The following is a 17,063-nucleotide window of genomic DNA, read 5'->3' as shown; positions in this document are numbered from 1 at the left end:
GTAAGTAACCTCCCTCACTGGTTCACCCTTCTGAATACAAAATATGTTGCAATAATTATAATCTTCTGCTTCCCCACCACAGCCTAGGAGTGCAAGAGCCGTGTCCATCCTGCCAGGATTTCTCCATTACACACACTGTACAGTTCCTTCTTTCCCAGCAGGTAACAAGAATAATCCTTCCTCCATGCCTTTCCACCAACTGCCTGACAAGAACGGCCCCATAATTCACTCGTTCACAGCACCAAATGCAGCTGATGGTGCTGTGATGGGGTTTATCTATGCACTTCCAAGGGCCACCTGCTGTATGTGTCAGTGCAATGGGACATCACGCCAGCTGCTTTACCTTCACACCCCTTCTTTCTAGTCGCTTCAGCTCATTGGAGTTTGAAGCAACATAGTGGGCAGCAGCTCATCTGGAACATCCCGATGAGTTCCCCCTAATACGTTTCCCTTTTTCTAAAAAGTATAGTTGGGTTGGTGGGGGGAGGGAAGGGAAAGGGAAGCTTCCAGAATTTAAGATATTATAAGCCGGTCCAACATCTTCCCCTCCAAAATCTGAGATGGAAGGAGCAGCAAAGCAGCCACAGTCCACAAAGAGGGAGCGCAAAGGTGGCTTTTTCCCATGGGATTTTGGGCTGCTCCTAGGGCCAAAACTTACCTCAAATAAAACAAAATAGCCAGGGGCTATTCTATTTTATGATAGCCTCCTTCAGTGTTGCTACAGTCCGCAGCAGCCCAGAATCTCCATATTTCCAAACACGGTGGGCCCTCCTATCTCCAGCATATACACACGCCCCAGGGTAGGGCTTGCAGGGAGCCAGTAGAGAACTGTCCACAGGGGCTCAATTTAGTGGCTGCCCTAGAGCAGTGTTTCTCAAGCTATCTGATGTGGGGGACCGGCAATATTTTTTTCCAAAGTGCTCGCAGACCGGCAGCCAATGGCTTGCGGACCAGCACCGGTCCAAGGACCACCACTTTGAGTAGCACTGCCCTAGAGACATTCTCCCCCAGCCTTTTGCAGGCTGTTCTCAGCTCCTAGATGCAGGCTGGATGGAGTACTGGGCCAGAGCTCAGGTGGAATCCCTTTGTGAGTTGGTAATTTGATGGGCTTTTGTTTGTTTGTTTATTTTAAAATCAGCTTTCAAACTTCTTCTAAAATGACTGAAACTGGTGCATATTTCCAATGTACACTGCCCTGGGCACCAGAGAGGAAATGGCTATAAATGCATGCTGTTTCTTTTCCCTATTGAAACCATGAAGAAAGAATTGCCTCATCTCCATCTTCCTTGAATACTCTCAAAGATCAAGAGGCTGATAGACTAACGTATTATAAATTCCACTGTTGCACCATTCTTTGACCAGTGAATCTGCCCCTGGTTTGCCTCCAGCTTTATCCAATAATAAATCAGTTTGCCTTGGTCACACACACTCGCATTGCGCATCTCCCCCAGAACACACACACTCCCTACCAACAAGCACTAACTCCACACGTGAGGCTCCAATTTATTTATTCGTCTGGCCCGGCTGGACTTGAAATGATCATTTTTCATCTGGAATCTAATCCTGCACTCACTAGTGTCAATGGTGACACTCCAACAGACTTCAGTGGGTGCAGAGTCAAACCTTGGATGCCCACTAGACACTGGCAAGATGAGTCATGTGGGTGGGGAGGACAGTCCCTCCCCCCAGACAATTTGGAGTGGAGCAAATTTTTCCGGGTGGGCTATGTGACATAAGAACTGCCTTATCAACCCACAGAGACTCGATATCGAGGTGCATACACTGGGCTTGTATTGTAAGAATAGTCACATAGCACTTGTGAAGTTGTTAAAGGCGTGTTACAGCCTGCACCAGACTCAATATAAAACCTGGGATTATTTTTGGAGGTAATGGTCTCTTCTTCAATTCTTCCAAAATTCTGGCCTGAAATCTGGAGGGAATGTGCCCAGAACATTCAATAGGACTTTTATAAAAACTTATTTTACTGGGTTTTAAATAAGTAACTGGCAGATATAGACGTCACAGTATGCAGTACCAGATACACAAACCACACTTAAGTGATAGCTGAGGACTTAAATCCAACTTCTTTGGCACACACTGCAGCATTACTAGAAACTCTAGATCAGTGGGCGTTGGGGGGGCAGGAGAGGAAAGAAGAAGACAATCTACCAGTGTCTAACAGCTGTGTAGGCCCTTGTTCTCCTTGGTCTTGTTCTCTGGTCAGAGTGAGCTCAGATATGTAGGTCTAAATTCTGCTCTCAGTTAAAACCTGAAGTAATTGCACCTAAAGGATTGGAATTGTTTAGGATTTACAGTGGCCTAATTCAGAGCAGAATTTGGCTCCCAGCATATAACAAGTAGGAAGTTAGTGTTTGCTTATTCTAAATAAAAGTATGGGGGATAAAAGTGATTATTTTCTTTTCATCTTCAATTTTGGTTAAATAGTTTTCCTTTTAATCAAAATGCTGCCTTGAGTTCTTTCTACATTTTGTACAGCTGTAGCTTTCTTTCCGTTGGGATCTCTCCCCCTTTCCTTTCTCTCTCTCTCCATTCCCCTTGGCCCCAAATGCACTAAAATGTCCCACAATCTCCCATCATTCGAAGGTTAGAGGGGACTGGTTTACCAAGAATGCAGTTCATTTAGAGTGACACACTGGCAGCAGGCAGCTCCCAGGTTCTGGCCCTGCAAGCTGTTTCCATGGTTTAAAGAGAGGGGGTTTAAGTGGTGACCCATCAATAGGTTGTGTGCATGCAGCAATAATGGAGAATGCGATAAACTGTCACCAGAAGACAGTTTCAATTCCCCGAGTCTTAATGGTAGAATAACACAATAGGGTCAGACTAAAAAGGTTTCCTTATGAAAATTTTATCAGCAACTTTGGTAAATTGCTGTGGGAAAGGTGCTTTGCTCTCAGGCAGACCTGGAACCTGTTTTTACAAGGTACAGCCTGCATGCATTGCATCACCCCCACAAGATATTAAGGGCACTCAAATTGAATTAACACCAAATCAGGCCGGTGCACTTAACAATACAAATGCACTTAAGGGATGCCTCAGAATGATTTGTGACTAAAGAAAGTAAAGAAGAAATCGGCCTTCAAGACCACAGGGGTGGTGTTGTGTGTCATATACAGGAAAAGCCATAAGTAGAACTTAGAATACCGGAAAACCATGAACTTCAGGGGCTCTCAAATACCTTAGACCCAGCCGTAAAGTAGATGGTCTCTTTTGTGGTATGTAGAAACAATTGATAAATAAATTACAGCCAATTTTCTTAGTGGCACAGTCTCCATTACCTCTGACAGCAGTGTAACTGCTTTGCTAAAATGATAAGAAGCGAATAATGGCATATCAGGTAGCAGCCAAGGAAATTCTTTGAGAGTTGCCTAATCTCTTCACGAAAGCAGTGACACAAAGATCCTTTGCAAAAATGAATGAGATGAGATGTGACAGTTGATAAAGAATGCCATGCAGGCTGCTGCTATAGCAGCCAAATTATAATCCTAGTAATCATGGGGTAGTACTGCTGAGTTTACCCATTTCTATTTTTCACACACATACACACAAAACAAAATGACAAACTTCTTTTTTACAATCTGTCTTCTGGTCACACTACATTTCATCAAGTTCTCCCTCACTCTCCGACTCTCTGGACCATATTCGGCTCTGAGTTAGGGTCCAATCCTGCAAAGTTCAGAGTGCTCTCAATTTCCACCATGGCCAATGGGAGTTCATAATATTCCACACCTCCTAGGAACCACTTAGTGTTACTCAGTGGACCAAGCCTTATTGCTGGTATAACTCCCTTTTGGTCAATATCCATCTGGTGAAGACCCGTAGAATGGAATAATTTCATCCCGGCTATGGAATTCTCTAGGTTGGTTTAAAACACTACAGGAAAGTTCTTGTTCTCTATAACATGTATAGGCCTTTTCTGAAGTGTAGCATTGCACCAATTCACTTCAAGCAGAATTTGGTCGTCTTCTTCACTGAAGGAAAGGATTTCAGTCACCTAAGAAGACTGGAACTTACAGTGAAAATGTGAAAAACCTAATGTGAAAAACTCTGGATAAAAATTAAAATCACTGGAAGATTTGCCTGTCTGTCAGACAATACTTAACATGTCTGCTTTTGTTGTTTGTACAGGAAGTAGCTGACTCAGCAGGATCTTCCCATCCAGAATATGGGATCTTCCTTAAACTGGGAGATGGCCCAACATTAACAGAGTTAAAGGAATCGTGTGTAAAGTCACAGGTTGCTGTGGAAAACTGGGACAAGGTTTTGTTTTATATTTTAAACAGAACATGACAGGATGTTCTGAAACGATGAGGGGCCTTTATGGGCTGTGCTGTGACTCTGTTGAGCAACACATGTGACAGAATTTACTGTTAAAAATAAAACAAAAACTTTGTGAAGAGCTAGCAGTTTGAAAGTGTGGCTGAATGTTTAGGAATAAGCTCACAGACTGCAGAGCATGCACCCACTTCCACAGTGCAGTTCTGCAAACACCTACAACAGCAGAGTTTCAATGAGAAACATAGGCTAGGCTCTTATTTTCATCTCTGCAATAGGGGACAGGAGAGAACGAAATCACAGCAATCCAGGGGAAAAGGAGCAAGCAGCTGCCTGTAGGAGAATGGCAGCCAGACCAGATCAGACCAGACAGACACTCACCATAACTGCCACCAGCTTGTCTGCATAATCTATACACAATCCACTTGTGATGTGGCCAAAGAGGGCATGGTGAGGATGATGGGGAAGGAGTCAGAGAAGAGGCATTTTCCAAACAATAGTCTCCATCTTATGTGGCCCCAAAAAACATGTACTAAAGAGACTCATGAATAATGATCAGAACAGAATTAACTTTCCCTCACAGTCTATGAGACCCATTCAAGGGCTAAGTGGCAAAGGAAGCATAATAACTTCTCTCAAGCATTACCCTGCTGTGGCAGCAATGGAAAGGGAGGGTCCATCTATGCATCTGGCAAGGGATCAACAAAGCTAATGCAGGGTTTTCCATGGATTCTGGTCTTTTTCCTGTAGAAGGGGAACACACAATCCTGTTGCAGAGAGGGGATATATCTCCACCTGAGTGGCATCAAGAGAAAAGCAAATTAGTTCAGATAAAATAAGAATCACACTGAACCACCACCTCCCAGTACTCTGTGGAAAAGAATCTAAGGTATGAAAAAGTTTAGTGAACCACAGCTTCCAATCAGTACTTCATACCCACCCTGCAAAGTCTTGTAGTGAGGAGAGAAGACAGCCAAGCAGCCAGCTCCTCTTCCACGCTGGATATAGTGCTCCTCATCCCTAGTATTCATACATCTTCAGGGAGCAGCCAACCAGCCCAGTTTTTCTTACTTATGGAACTGCAAAGGAGCTTGAGGCTGTTGATTTGGATCCTCTGCTTATGCAAGTATTAAATGATGGTTTCAGGAGTCCTGTAAAGGAAGCTCATAATACCCAGTTCGACCAAGCACGTGACACACGCTCAGCACCCCAATGCATCTTTAATGCAGATTGCAGCTAACTTGTATTATTTACTCAGACCTTATTCAGGCAAGCTCCTATTGACTTAAATCAGAGGTTACCTGAGTAAAAACTAAGTGAGGAATTCTGCCCAAAGCTTGATTTGATTCTCTTAAACTAACGTTGCTATTACCAGTCATTGACTTTGTGTCTAAACAATTGTTTTTTAACTCCGCACTGGGCCATTAGGCTATGTATGTAGTTAGAGTCCAACAAATTCATCACCCAGGATCTATTTTAAAACACATAACAAAGGAGGAGGATGTAGTCTGTGATTTTTTTTATTCTATTTTATTTTCCCTAAAAGTTGGAGAGTTTGATTAGTGTCCTTAACCAAGTGGACAGAAACTTCAGTTGCTAGGTGCCATTTCACTTCCGATGACTCTTAAAATGAATTTACTGTCTATCCTGTGGAAATGTAAGGATTCCCTTCACAGTCAGCTCTGCCTTCTGGTCTCACTTGAGTAGGATGATGTAAAGTTCTATTCCCTGCCATCACTGGACTGGACCTGTATGTCCTTACAGCTCTTCAGTTGTTCTGCCATACGTTAACTCACTCACATATTCTTACTCTCTGCTAAACATGTTCTCATTTCCTTACATCCACACATTCTGTCACACACATAAGATACACTTGGTAGTCTTTTTCTCACTCTCTCTGTCTCATATATAAATAGGGCAGATGAATATGGCATCTCTCTCTCATTAGTATTCATTTGACTGGCAAGTTTCCTTTGGTCAGTACTATAATTTTGCCTAGAACTTTCCTTTCATCAAGTAATAAAATTCAGCCTTTGCTCCCCACCAATGTGTAGATTGGCATGGGGAGAAGGATTGTTATCTCCATTTTGCAGGACATGGTTAGGGTGGGTGAGGGATTGACTTTCTTCACATTACATCCATATGGTGGCCAGCAATCAGGTCAAGACCAGTGCCCATGTGAAGCTCCATTGACCTTAAGGTACAGGTATTGAGTCCACTGGGATTTCTTAAGGGAGCAGTGATGTGCATTAGTCAATCTAATTGCAACACATATGACCTACATGTGTTCACATGAGCCAGGTTCCCACCATTCCAGAAGAAAAAGTATGTCCCTCCTCTCTCTTCATGTTAGCACAGATGATATTTCAGAGGGTATGCGTCAGTAAAGGATAGTGGGAAGCCTTTTGATTTTGGAAGTTTCTAATTTTTTTTACCAAAAAGGTGATGGCTTATTAGAAGGCGGCAGTTGCTTAGATAGGATGTATAGACTTGAGCATGCTAAACTGTGGAAAGGTTTGTCCACTAAAAAGAAAAAAGAAGTACTAAAAAGGAGGGAACAGATAAAATAACCACTATACAAAACAGAGTTTCAATGGATGCATCATAGCTAAAGCTGCATTTTTGTCACAGCTGTTACGGGAGTTGTGGAATTTATGTTTTTCAGAAAACTATCCATGACTGCTCATGCTTGGGGACTTTTTGCATGTGGGTGGGTGGATGTGATACTAAACAGTTGAATCCGTTTCAGAGAAAACATTTAGTGCTGTCAAGTTAAATCCAGGTCTGCAATGGAATATGACAAAAAGCAGGAGCTCAGTAATAACACTACAGTGACACCAAGTCCCCGTATAGTGACCTCTCAGTGAGACCTCCAGTAGTAATGAGATTTCTCCCTCTCCCAAGGAAAATAAAAGTTGTTTTTTTTTTTTTTTTAATTTGGAGCATTAGGGTGGGTTCAAAGGTTAGCTATGGCATGGCAACCATGATGATCAACCCTGCCTATGTTGTTTATTTTATTTATTCATTGTCCTATGTAGCACTGAAAACAAAAATTTCTAGTGTGAGTCTAATTCTAGTTGTTTGCACCAAGTTAGTTACTTGCAGTTTAAAAACAACAAAACAAAGAACTCAGCCCCATTTGACTTTATTTAATGGACTCTCGCTCTCTCTCTCCGATGTTTCTGCTGTACCTCATTGTTTTAGTCTCTAGACATCAGCTTATTTCCAGGATTTTTTCCATTTTTAACATGGCCATGCATGAGTTCGTTGACTGTGTAGGCAGTCTTATAATTAGTGAAAAGGGATGTAAATGTTTCTACAATGTACATTACTGGGAACTAATGGTTGTTTCCACCTTACTATAAGGGCATGTCTACACTTACTGGGGATCGATGCTGCAGCGATCGATTCACCAGGGATTGATTTAGTGGGGCTAGTGAAGGCCCACTAAATCAACTGCAGATCTCTCTCCCGGGGACTCCAGTATTCCACCAGAATGAGAAGCGTAAGGTAAGTTGATGGGAGAGTGTCTCCCGTTGACCAAGCATGGTGTAGACACCGCAATAAGTCGACCTAAGCTAAGTTGACTCCAGCTATGTTATTCATGTAGCTGGAGTTGCATAACTTAGGTCGACTTACCCAAGTAATGTAGACAACGCCTAAGTTTCTTCACCCTAACTTCTCTGAAAAATGAAGTTGCATTCTGTCTCAGCTCCTTTATGAAAGTGCAAGGGAGGCTGCAAATTCTTATTAATACCATAAATATCATATTCCGACCCCACCTTTAGCAGATAATGGTGCAATGGTCACTCTCCTTTATCATTTTACCTACATCCTCGCATGACATATCCTCAGTTCAACCAATATACTAGGGCAAAGCTCCAATTCAAGTCACAGGAAAACTTTAGCTCCCAGATTATATGACATACTGATTCTACTTGCATTCAGCAGCAAAGGAAACTTCTCCTTCAACCTGTTTGTGATCAGCCCCAAATGGAACAATAAGGTCAAAACTCTGCTCCGTAACTCTCCTATCCTTCAGTGGAGTTACATCGGGAGGTAATTTACCCCAATATCTAAGGAGTCAATGTCTTCAAGAATTCAACAATAATGAACCAATTCAGGATTTGAATCTGGTGGTGACCCAGTGAAAGTCCTGAGGGATTCAGAATTGCTTTGATCTCTGAACAGTTAATACATCCACAATCCAAAAATTCTAATTTGATTGATTCTGTCAGCTTTTCTAATTTGTATGAGTCACAGCAATACCTACAGATCCCTCTTCCTGAGCACAGTCCCATGAATGTCTCTTATTAAAAATAAATGCCCTTTTAAATTGAGTTTTTCCCTTTAAAAATTCTTACATGCATTCTAGCTGACAATATGAAGTGCTTGCATATCTTCATAACATTGCCAGATATGGCCCCTCTATAGCTGCTCATGACTAACAACAAACATTTCAACAGATGTGATATCATCACACTACCCTTAACCCAAAGCAGTGTTTTGGAACACCCAGAACTGATTTTGTTGGTGTACCTGCTTTGGTTGCTGAACCAAAAGCCTAACATTCCAAGTCCAAGCTGTTCTGACCTCCCCACCTCAGAGGATCCACCCACAATTCCCATTACTTCACATTATCTTAGGTTTATTCCTTCCCCATATGGCGTCTCTGCTGCATTGCAAAGATTGGTAAAGGACTCCCCTTGCTTCTGGAACACTGCTTGCACATAGGTTGTCCAAACCCTTGAGTGCAAGAAAATATCAGCCCCTATTCTCACTTTGTTGCAGACACCCCACCTTGATCAACTGTAATGCATCTTTTGTAGCCCTAAAGCGACGATCCTGCCATCACACCCTGGAAATGAGACCCCAGGAACATATGGGTTTCTTGCCCTCAGCCTCACGAATGTAAATATTCTGTGGTTGAATGGGAGGTCTTTGCATAAAAGTGTGGCAGATTCTTCTCAGCAGATCCTTTACTGTTCACAGAAACCAGGGGGGATGAAACTATAGAACCATAGAAACCCTGATGGCTCTGGTATGTACTACCATTTCTCTCTCAGAATAAAACTGCTGCAACCATCACAGAAAATGAACTTTTTGGCTAATCACCTATATGGGATAGGAGGGTTCTCATCTATTTTGTATGTGCTTTGTAAAACAATTTTTTTTGTTTTACAAGGCACATACATTGCGATGCTAGACTGCAAGTCCAACCAATATTTCTGAGATATCCCCAATCGCTAAGACAATTTCCCATTCCCGCACTGCAGTCATTACTTGTGAGACATTGGCATGTTGTAAAACCCTGTTCAAGCCCACAAAATATCACCACATTCCAAAACAGCATTACAATATGCTGAAGTTGAAACGTAGCCATCATCAACTAAGCACTGGAACACACTACCTGGGGAGGTTACAGGATCCCCATCACTGGGAGTTTTAAAAACAGGTTTGACAAAAATCTGTTAGGGATGGTCGAGGTCACAGGTTCTCAAACTGTGGTCCGTGGACCAGCAGTGGTCTACAAGCTCCATTCAGGTGGTCCGCGGATAGTTCCCTCTAAGGTGCACACCTGGGCGGCCGCACACGAGCAAATGAAGGGCCACCTACCTAATTAATGGACCCTGGAAAAGACAAACATATAAGGTGAGGTGGTGACCTTGGGGGCAATAGGGGTAGGTGAGAGGGGAAAGTGGGGTGAGAAGAGGAGGTGGGAGGAATTTGGGATGTGAAGGGCTGCAGCAGCCAGGGAAAGAGGTGACTTTCCCCAGGTCCAGGGCTGCGGCTGCAGGGGAGAGATGGCCCTCCTTCCCAGCTCAGTTCAGTGGTTGCCGGGGTGGGGGAGACCCCCTCCTCCTTCTCAGCCTCAGCTTAGGGGCTGCTGCGATGAGGGAGAGATCCCCCTCCATCTCAGCCCCAGCTCAGGGCTGCTGTGGCGGGAGAGAGAGAGCACATCCATCGTATTAGAAAGGTAAGACTACTGATATTAAAATATGAGTGGTGTGCTTTTATTTGCAGAACAAAAAAATGTTAATTATTATTATGGGGTTTTTTTATATAGTGCTTTTATCCAAAGTACTTTACAATAGTTAGCTAACGGTACAAACAACATTTGGAAAGATCATTAAGTGGTCCACTGAGACCCTCAGCAATTTTCAAGTGGTCCACGAAAAAAAAAAGTTTGAGAACCAGAGGTCTAGGTATACTTAATCCTGCCTCTGTGCAGAGGTTCCTTCCAGCCTTACATTCCCATTATATTGTACCATGGAGTGGTAACATGTACAACACACAAAACTAAGACAGTGTAACTATCACCACAATGGGACAACTGAAGAGTTTGTCCTATCAGACAAACCTATAGAAGGGAAAACTATGCAATACCCACAACAAATTCAAGGTGATTGCCCTACCATTTATTTTGAGATGGGTGGCAATTGAGATATGGGACTTCAGTGCAGGAGACTATATAACATTTCTCATCCTGCTTCATTCTCAGTTTAACCTTGCAGGAACATTACTGTTCAACACTTTCCTGAATTGGGGCCTGCATAGGTACAACTCAGCTGAAGTCACCCATTTATAGTAGGCCTGAATGTGACCCATACTGTATTATGTTTGAAGTATATTGTCCACACCTATTCAAGACAGAACTTAAGATCAGGCTTAGCTTTAAACCTATGCTGAAAGGAAAGCATGTGCATAGAGATGCTCTCCTGAACCGTGGCATTTCACCAGGCATGAATTCAGCCAATTGTTCAAAGATAAAGTTCTTCTAATTGTTAAAGCAGAGCTGCTGGTCCTAGATGCACACTGGTGTGCTGTCTCCGGGATTGGCTCCCCAAATATCACTTTTCAGCAAGTCGGTTACCAAGCCAGCCAAGTAGCATCATACCAACACGATGAATGCTGCTCACCAAGCAGACTTGCAGAATGCAGCGGTGAACAAAACGTGTGCTGCTTTGACAAACTATCACTGAAACTGTTATTCAGGGAGTCACAAGGCTCCTAGTCAGGAGATTATATGTCCCTAATGCTACAGGAAGTATCACTTGCAGAGAATTTCTTCCATAGCATGCTCAGAATGCCAAAAAATAGTACTAATTATCTGCACAAATTCAATCTCCATATTTCATTCTGTTTTTTATTCTTCTGTGGTTTTTCACCATAGTCAGTTTTGTCATGTTATTAAAAAGAACCCCTAAGTATATGACCTTAGATTAAAAAACAACAATCCAGCACCCACCATTTGGAAAAGGTAACCAAATCCCTCACACTGACAGATTGTAAACTGGGGAATGGAAGGCTATTGTTTTTTCTTCAGTCATTTTGCCAAGTTAAAGAGGAAGTGTGAGATTAGAACAAAATGTTTAAATAAAAAATGAACCCTTGAATGGTAGTTGGTTAAGTCACTCCTTTTTGCTTTGCTAAAGAAGCACAGGAATTCTTAGGCCCCTCTGTGTTTGCACCCGATACACCATTGTAATAATATTTGTACAAAATATGTCTTGTGAGGTATTGTTTGAAAACTAATAACGTGCCAGTCAATAATATCATGATGAAATGTGTATAGGAACATTATATGTAAAGTTATGAACATAAACTGAAATTATGACCGACGTGTTTACCAGACAAGTCTGGAGAGGGGGGTAAACCTGTTTCTCAAAGACAAAGGACATGCTAGCCAGGTGTCATCAAAGTTGATTGGCAATCACCAGTCAAGTGGCCATTTTTTGGCAACAAGAAGGGCAGAAACAGTTGGCCTGCATTTTAACACACGACAACATGGAACCTCTTTCACCATGAGACTCCATGTCTCCATCCTCACAGTGGAAAGGAACTTTATCTAGGGGTAACCCTCAGGAAAATGCATTTTGAAGAGTGACTAGACTATAAAAGTGAGGGGCAAAAACACTTGAGGGATTTGCTCTCTCTTTCTTTCACCAAAAAAGGAACCAGCCTTTGATTTTGGGTGGGAGGGAGGTGGGGTATCCAGACCTGAGAATTTGGTCAGCAATGTTGCTGGGAACATGTGGTAAGGATTTGACCTTGAACCAAGTCTAGTTTGTTACGTTTTAGCTACAAGACAGCATTTTTTCTTTATTTGTCTTGTAACCACTTCTGACTTTAATACATTCTACTTGTGCTCATTTAAAATCTCTTTGTAGTCAAATAAACTTGTTTTTATTGTTTTTAATAGAAACTAATCCAGTGTTGTGTTTAAACTGAACAGTTTGGTAACTCCAGTTAAAGTAGCAAACTGTTGTGTATTGACCACTGACAGGGGTAAGGGTCCTCTAATATCTAGACTGTCCAAGAGAGGGCTGGACTGTGCAGAACACATGTTTTGGGGGGAAATTTGGGATTGGGAGCGTGTTGGGGACACCCTGCAAGTAGTAACCACAGCTGCTGCGAGCCAGAGCGTGGCTCGTGTGTTGCTGACATGCGGCTGGGATCAGAGGTGCTGGATCAGGGCTGCAGCTACACACAGACACTCAGGATGTGACCTGCCTGCTATTTGGCTGTTTGGGAATGTCCCAGGTTGAGAGCTACAACAGCAAAGCACTGTGAGGCACCTAAGGTTGCAGGGCAAGTGGTGACATAAGCCCTCACTGCAAGTGGGTCTGGACTGCACCCCGGAATGTGATACACACCTCTAAGGAATGCAGCCGTTAAAGCCTCATCATGAAATTCAACTAAACAAGGATACTGTTATAAAAGAAATCAATGCACAATTTGAGTACCATATGTGCTACCAACGGAGGGAAAGGGAATACAAACTAAGGCCTCATTTCTGGAAATAATGTAAGCATTTGTTTAAGCCCATCCCTACTCAAGAAAGCACTTAAGAATGTACCTAAATTTAATCACATGCATAAGCCGTATTGACTTCAATAGGACTTAAGCACGTGCTTAAGCCCCTTTCCAGAATAGCCATGCTTTCCTGACAGGGCCGACCATTGGGTGAACTTGTATTTTGGAGCCCTTTCTTTGAGTTTAAGTATAGATACACAGTACTGTCACATACCTTGAGTTTACTGGAGAAGCTTTTAAGTTACGGTAGGGACTTTGTGCACCTTCAGCAGAGACCGCTGCAAATGACACAGGCAGCCCTACATTCAGTGCTGGCTCCCTGAAGCACCCAAGCCTCTGGCATCAGCAGCAAGAACTCAAGGGTGGCGACCGCGAGATGCACCGGGGGGTGGCTGTGCTGCAAGGCACAAACTGAAGCCCAGCGTAGCACGCACAAGACATGGGGTCAGAAGGTAGTAGAAAAATGGTGAGGGGAAAATAGCAAAATATTTTCAAAATACTGAAGATATGTTTGTTTGATGGGATTGGAAAAGGAACATTTATTCCAAAATGTTCATGAAAATGTTTATAGAAAGCTTTCATTTTTAATTTTTTTGGTTGGTTGATTAGATGGGTTTTTGCTTCCCCCCTTTTTCTCTCTCCTTTTTCCCCTCATTTTGCGGCTTAAAGAGGGAGAGGGAGAAGGAAAAGGAGAAAAAAGGAGGCGTTAAAAAAAGGAAAATCAATAAGCCAGAAACCGAAAAAAGCTACATTTTTTGCCTTTTCTAATTTCATTTTTATTTTTAACACAGTTTTACTGAAAATTTCTGATTTCAAAAACAGGACAATTTTTCCTCTGAAAAAAAATTTTTCATCCAAAAAATCCAAGGAGTTCTACACAGCAGCACTTACCTCTCATCCTCACAATGCACAGCTAGATTCCTATGCATGACAGAACCCTTCACAGCATTAATATGAACAAACCAAAACTGTAGATGGGTCCAAATATATACACCACGGGCTTTATGGACAAAACTTTCAAACATGGATACCTATAGTTAAGCTGATTTTCAGATGTCCTGAGCACTCACAGCTTTCAGCAAAGTCAATAGGAGCTGCCAGCAACTCTGAAAATTAGGATCCTTTTATTTAAGATGCTGAAATCGGGACTTAGGAACCTAACTTTAGGCAACTAATTTTGCAAATGTGGACCAGCACCAGGAACCCATGCCAAGCACTGTGGGATAGGCCCTTGTTTGGGCTACAAGATTGTCCTCCCTTGTGGTCTCTTGGGGGTTTCCAGTTCTGACTCTGGCTGAAGCCAGGCTATGTGGATGCACAAACATTTTTTACAGAAACAAAGCATAGAATAAATAATAGCTTGAGCACAGTTTGGTGCACGTTAGGGCCAAGGATCAGGTTGTTTGTTTTTTTTCTTGAAGTTGGCTTTATAGTCATTAGTAATAATTAAGTACAGATTTGTCAGATGTAACTGCTATCATTAGCTACCACATCTATATGCTTGGTGCAAAGTTATCTGGAAGAATCTACATCACCTATGCAACGCTACTTTGTGTATATATATATAGCAAGTTTCAATCAAGAACCTAAACGTGCTTTGCAAGCATTAATTAAGCATCATAATACTCCTGTGAATCAGGCAAGTATTTGTTTCACAAGTAAACTGGGGAAAACAGGTTAACTGACCCATTCAAGGTCACACAACAAGTGACATAGCCAAAAGTAGAGCCCAGAGTCCTGCTTTCCTCAGTGGATGGATACCAAGTTCACACTGCATTTAACTGTACAGGATGCAGAGTGTGGTAAATTCCTCAGCACATACATCAGGGACATATTATGGTAATATTACTCTTCCTCATAAAGAAGTCTCACCTAATTTGACAGTACCTGAAAAGCAATCCAAGGTGTCTCTTAACTGGGTGCTGGTAACGTATTTGGATCCAGAAGACTGCTTTTACATCTGAAACTTGGAAAGAGGTATATCCTCAGGGTACCCGTAAGAAATTCACACCTGTGACTAATCTAACTAGATTCTGGATTTCCCCAGTGTCCCATACAGATACAGCTGAAAGAGCAGCTATGTAGCTGTGAATAGCTTGATTTCTAAAATAGACAATTTGGGAACACCCGTTTCAGGTAATTTAGCATGTCACTATAAGTAATGCTAATTCATCCAGGCCATACTATTACTGTTTTTTTTTTAAACTCAGGACTTGTGTACAGTAGGGTTTTTAGCCATTGATGTAATTTAGTGATGCAAATCCTAGTGTAGACATGCCGCAGATTCAAACAGTGACTTGCAGCAGGGCCTTATACTGCACTGGTGCAGTTTATCCAGCATCTAGAACCCTAATGTAGACAAGGGCACAGTGCTCCAAAACTCCTTTTACATTTTACAAATAAAAGTAAAAGTGCAGCTTGTTAATGGTCCTGGCCTGATACTGCACATTCAATAAGATTAAATCCCTGGTCTGTCAGCTCTAAATGCTGGACTCTGTTCTATAATTCAAAGTAGCATCTGTCCACCAGATTTTTTGACTTATTACCACACCACTGCTGAAAGTGAAAAGCGAGTATGTAAAGGAAGCCCTGTGTTTTGAATGTTTATTTATGTCTTGTTGCCAGATTGGCTTCATGTTATTCCCATGAAAAAATGCAAATCATTGCCACATGATTTAAAGTCTCCTGATACAGTAATTTCAATAGATCAAATGTGACAAGCAATAAAAGGATGCAATGTCCCAGTCTATGGTAAGAGATCTTCAAAAATCATTGAGCTAGTGACTTCACAGAGTCCTCTGGCTTGGCAGTAACTCAGCACTAGCAGTGTTGGGATATTACAGAGGCCTCAACCTTGACATCAGCGTAAACCAGAGGTGTTGGGCCAGTAACCTCACAGAGGCTTCCACTTTGCAGAAAACTAGTGGAGCTGAGCAAGAGACCTCACAGAAGCCTGTGCCTAGAAGCCAGCAAGATAAAGGTGCTGAGTCAGTAACTTCATAAAGCTCTCGGCCTTGACACCAGACCAGCACACTAGAGCTGCTGAGCCTGTTGAAAATTAGCTCAGCAGTTTTAGCTTACTGAGCTTGTATGGTGGTCCAGACTTCTGAGAGGTCTCTGACTGAACATCTCAGGACTTCTTGGGGGTAAAATAAGAGACATGCCTCTCTGAGGTTAGTGGCTCAGCTTGTTCTATGTTTAAATCCGTCTTATTATGTATTTTCCTTCAGCATGGTAATGTACTATCTGTCATATCAAGATGGATCTGGGAAATTGCTGCTCCAGAAATCCCTAACTGGATTATCATTTCTGTGCAGGTGCTACCAATGTTAGAAAACTTACTATATTCTCTAGATCTTCCTAGCATAAAAGATAACACTCAAAGAAAGAAGAATTAAGTAATTTTCATTTACTAGTGGTTGCTAGAGTATTAGGAGCTTTTCATTGGAACAACCCCCTCCCAAAGTTGGAGGAATGGTTCAAAAAATGTGGAAGGTCATTGCTATGGAAAAATTAACACACCAAGTACATTTCAAAATGGACAGAAGACAAATAGATACTTGGATATTTGGTTACTATTCATACAGTACTCACATCAAATGCACTGGTACACAAAAAACAAATAAAAATCCTTTTCTTAGTAGTTTAATTGCTCTCCTGTGATTTTGTTAATGAGCAAAGACAGAATTGTTTTTAAATAAAGCCCAGAAAGAACTAGGTCTGGTTGATGCAAAGATGTTCATTCTCCACCATGAGTATACCACGTCCAATAGCTAACCACTTGTCTACATCTTTGCATAAAGTTTCTCTCAAACCAAAAGTAATATGTTCATTTTTGTAAGTGTTAATATTGCATTTTTGACACCTGCATGGTAATGATTTGGAAAATGGCTTATATTTCTCAAGTAACACTTGTTGCTTATAAAAGGAAGTGACCAGGTGCAGTAGCCATT

The sequence above is a fragment of the Eretmochelys imbricata genome, chromosome 5 (genome assembly GCF_965152235.1).
Source record: "Eretmochelys imbricata isolate rEreImb1 chromosome 5, rEreImb1.hap1, whole genome shotgun sequence".
In the NCBI taxonomy this organism is placed as follows: Eukaryota; Metazoa; Chordata; order Testudines; family Cheloniidae; genus Eretmochelys; species Eretmochelys imbricata.
The sequence above is the reverse complement of the archived record's forward strand: the minus strand, read 5'-3'. Positions refer to the sequence as shown.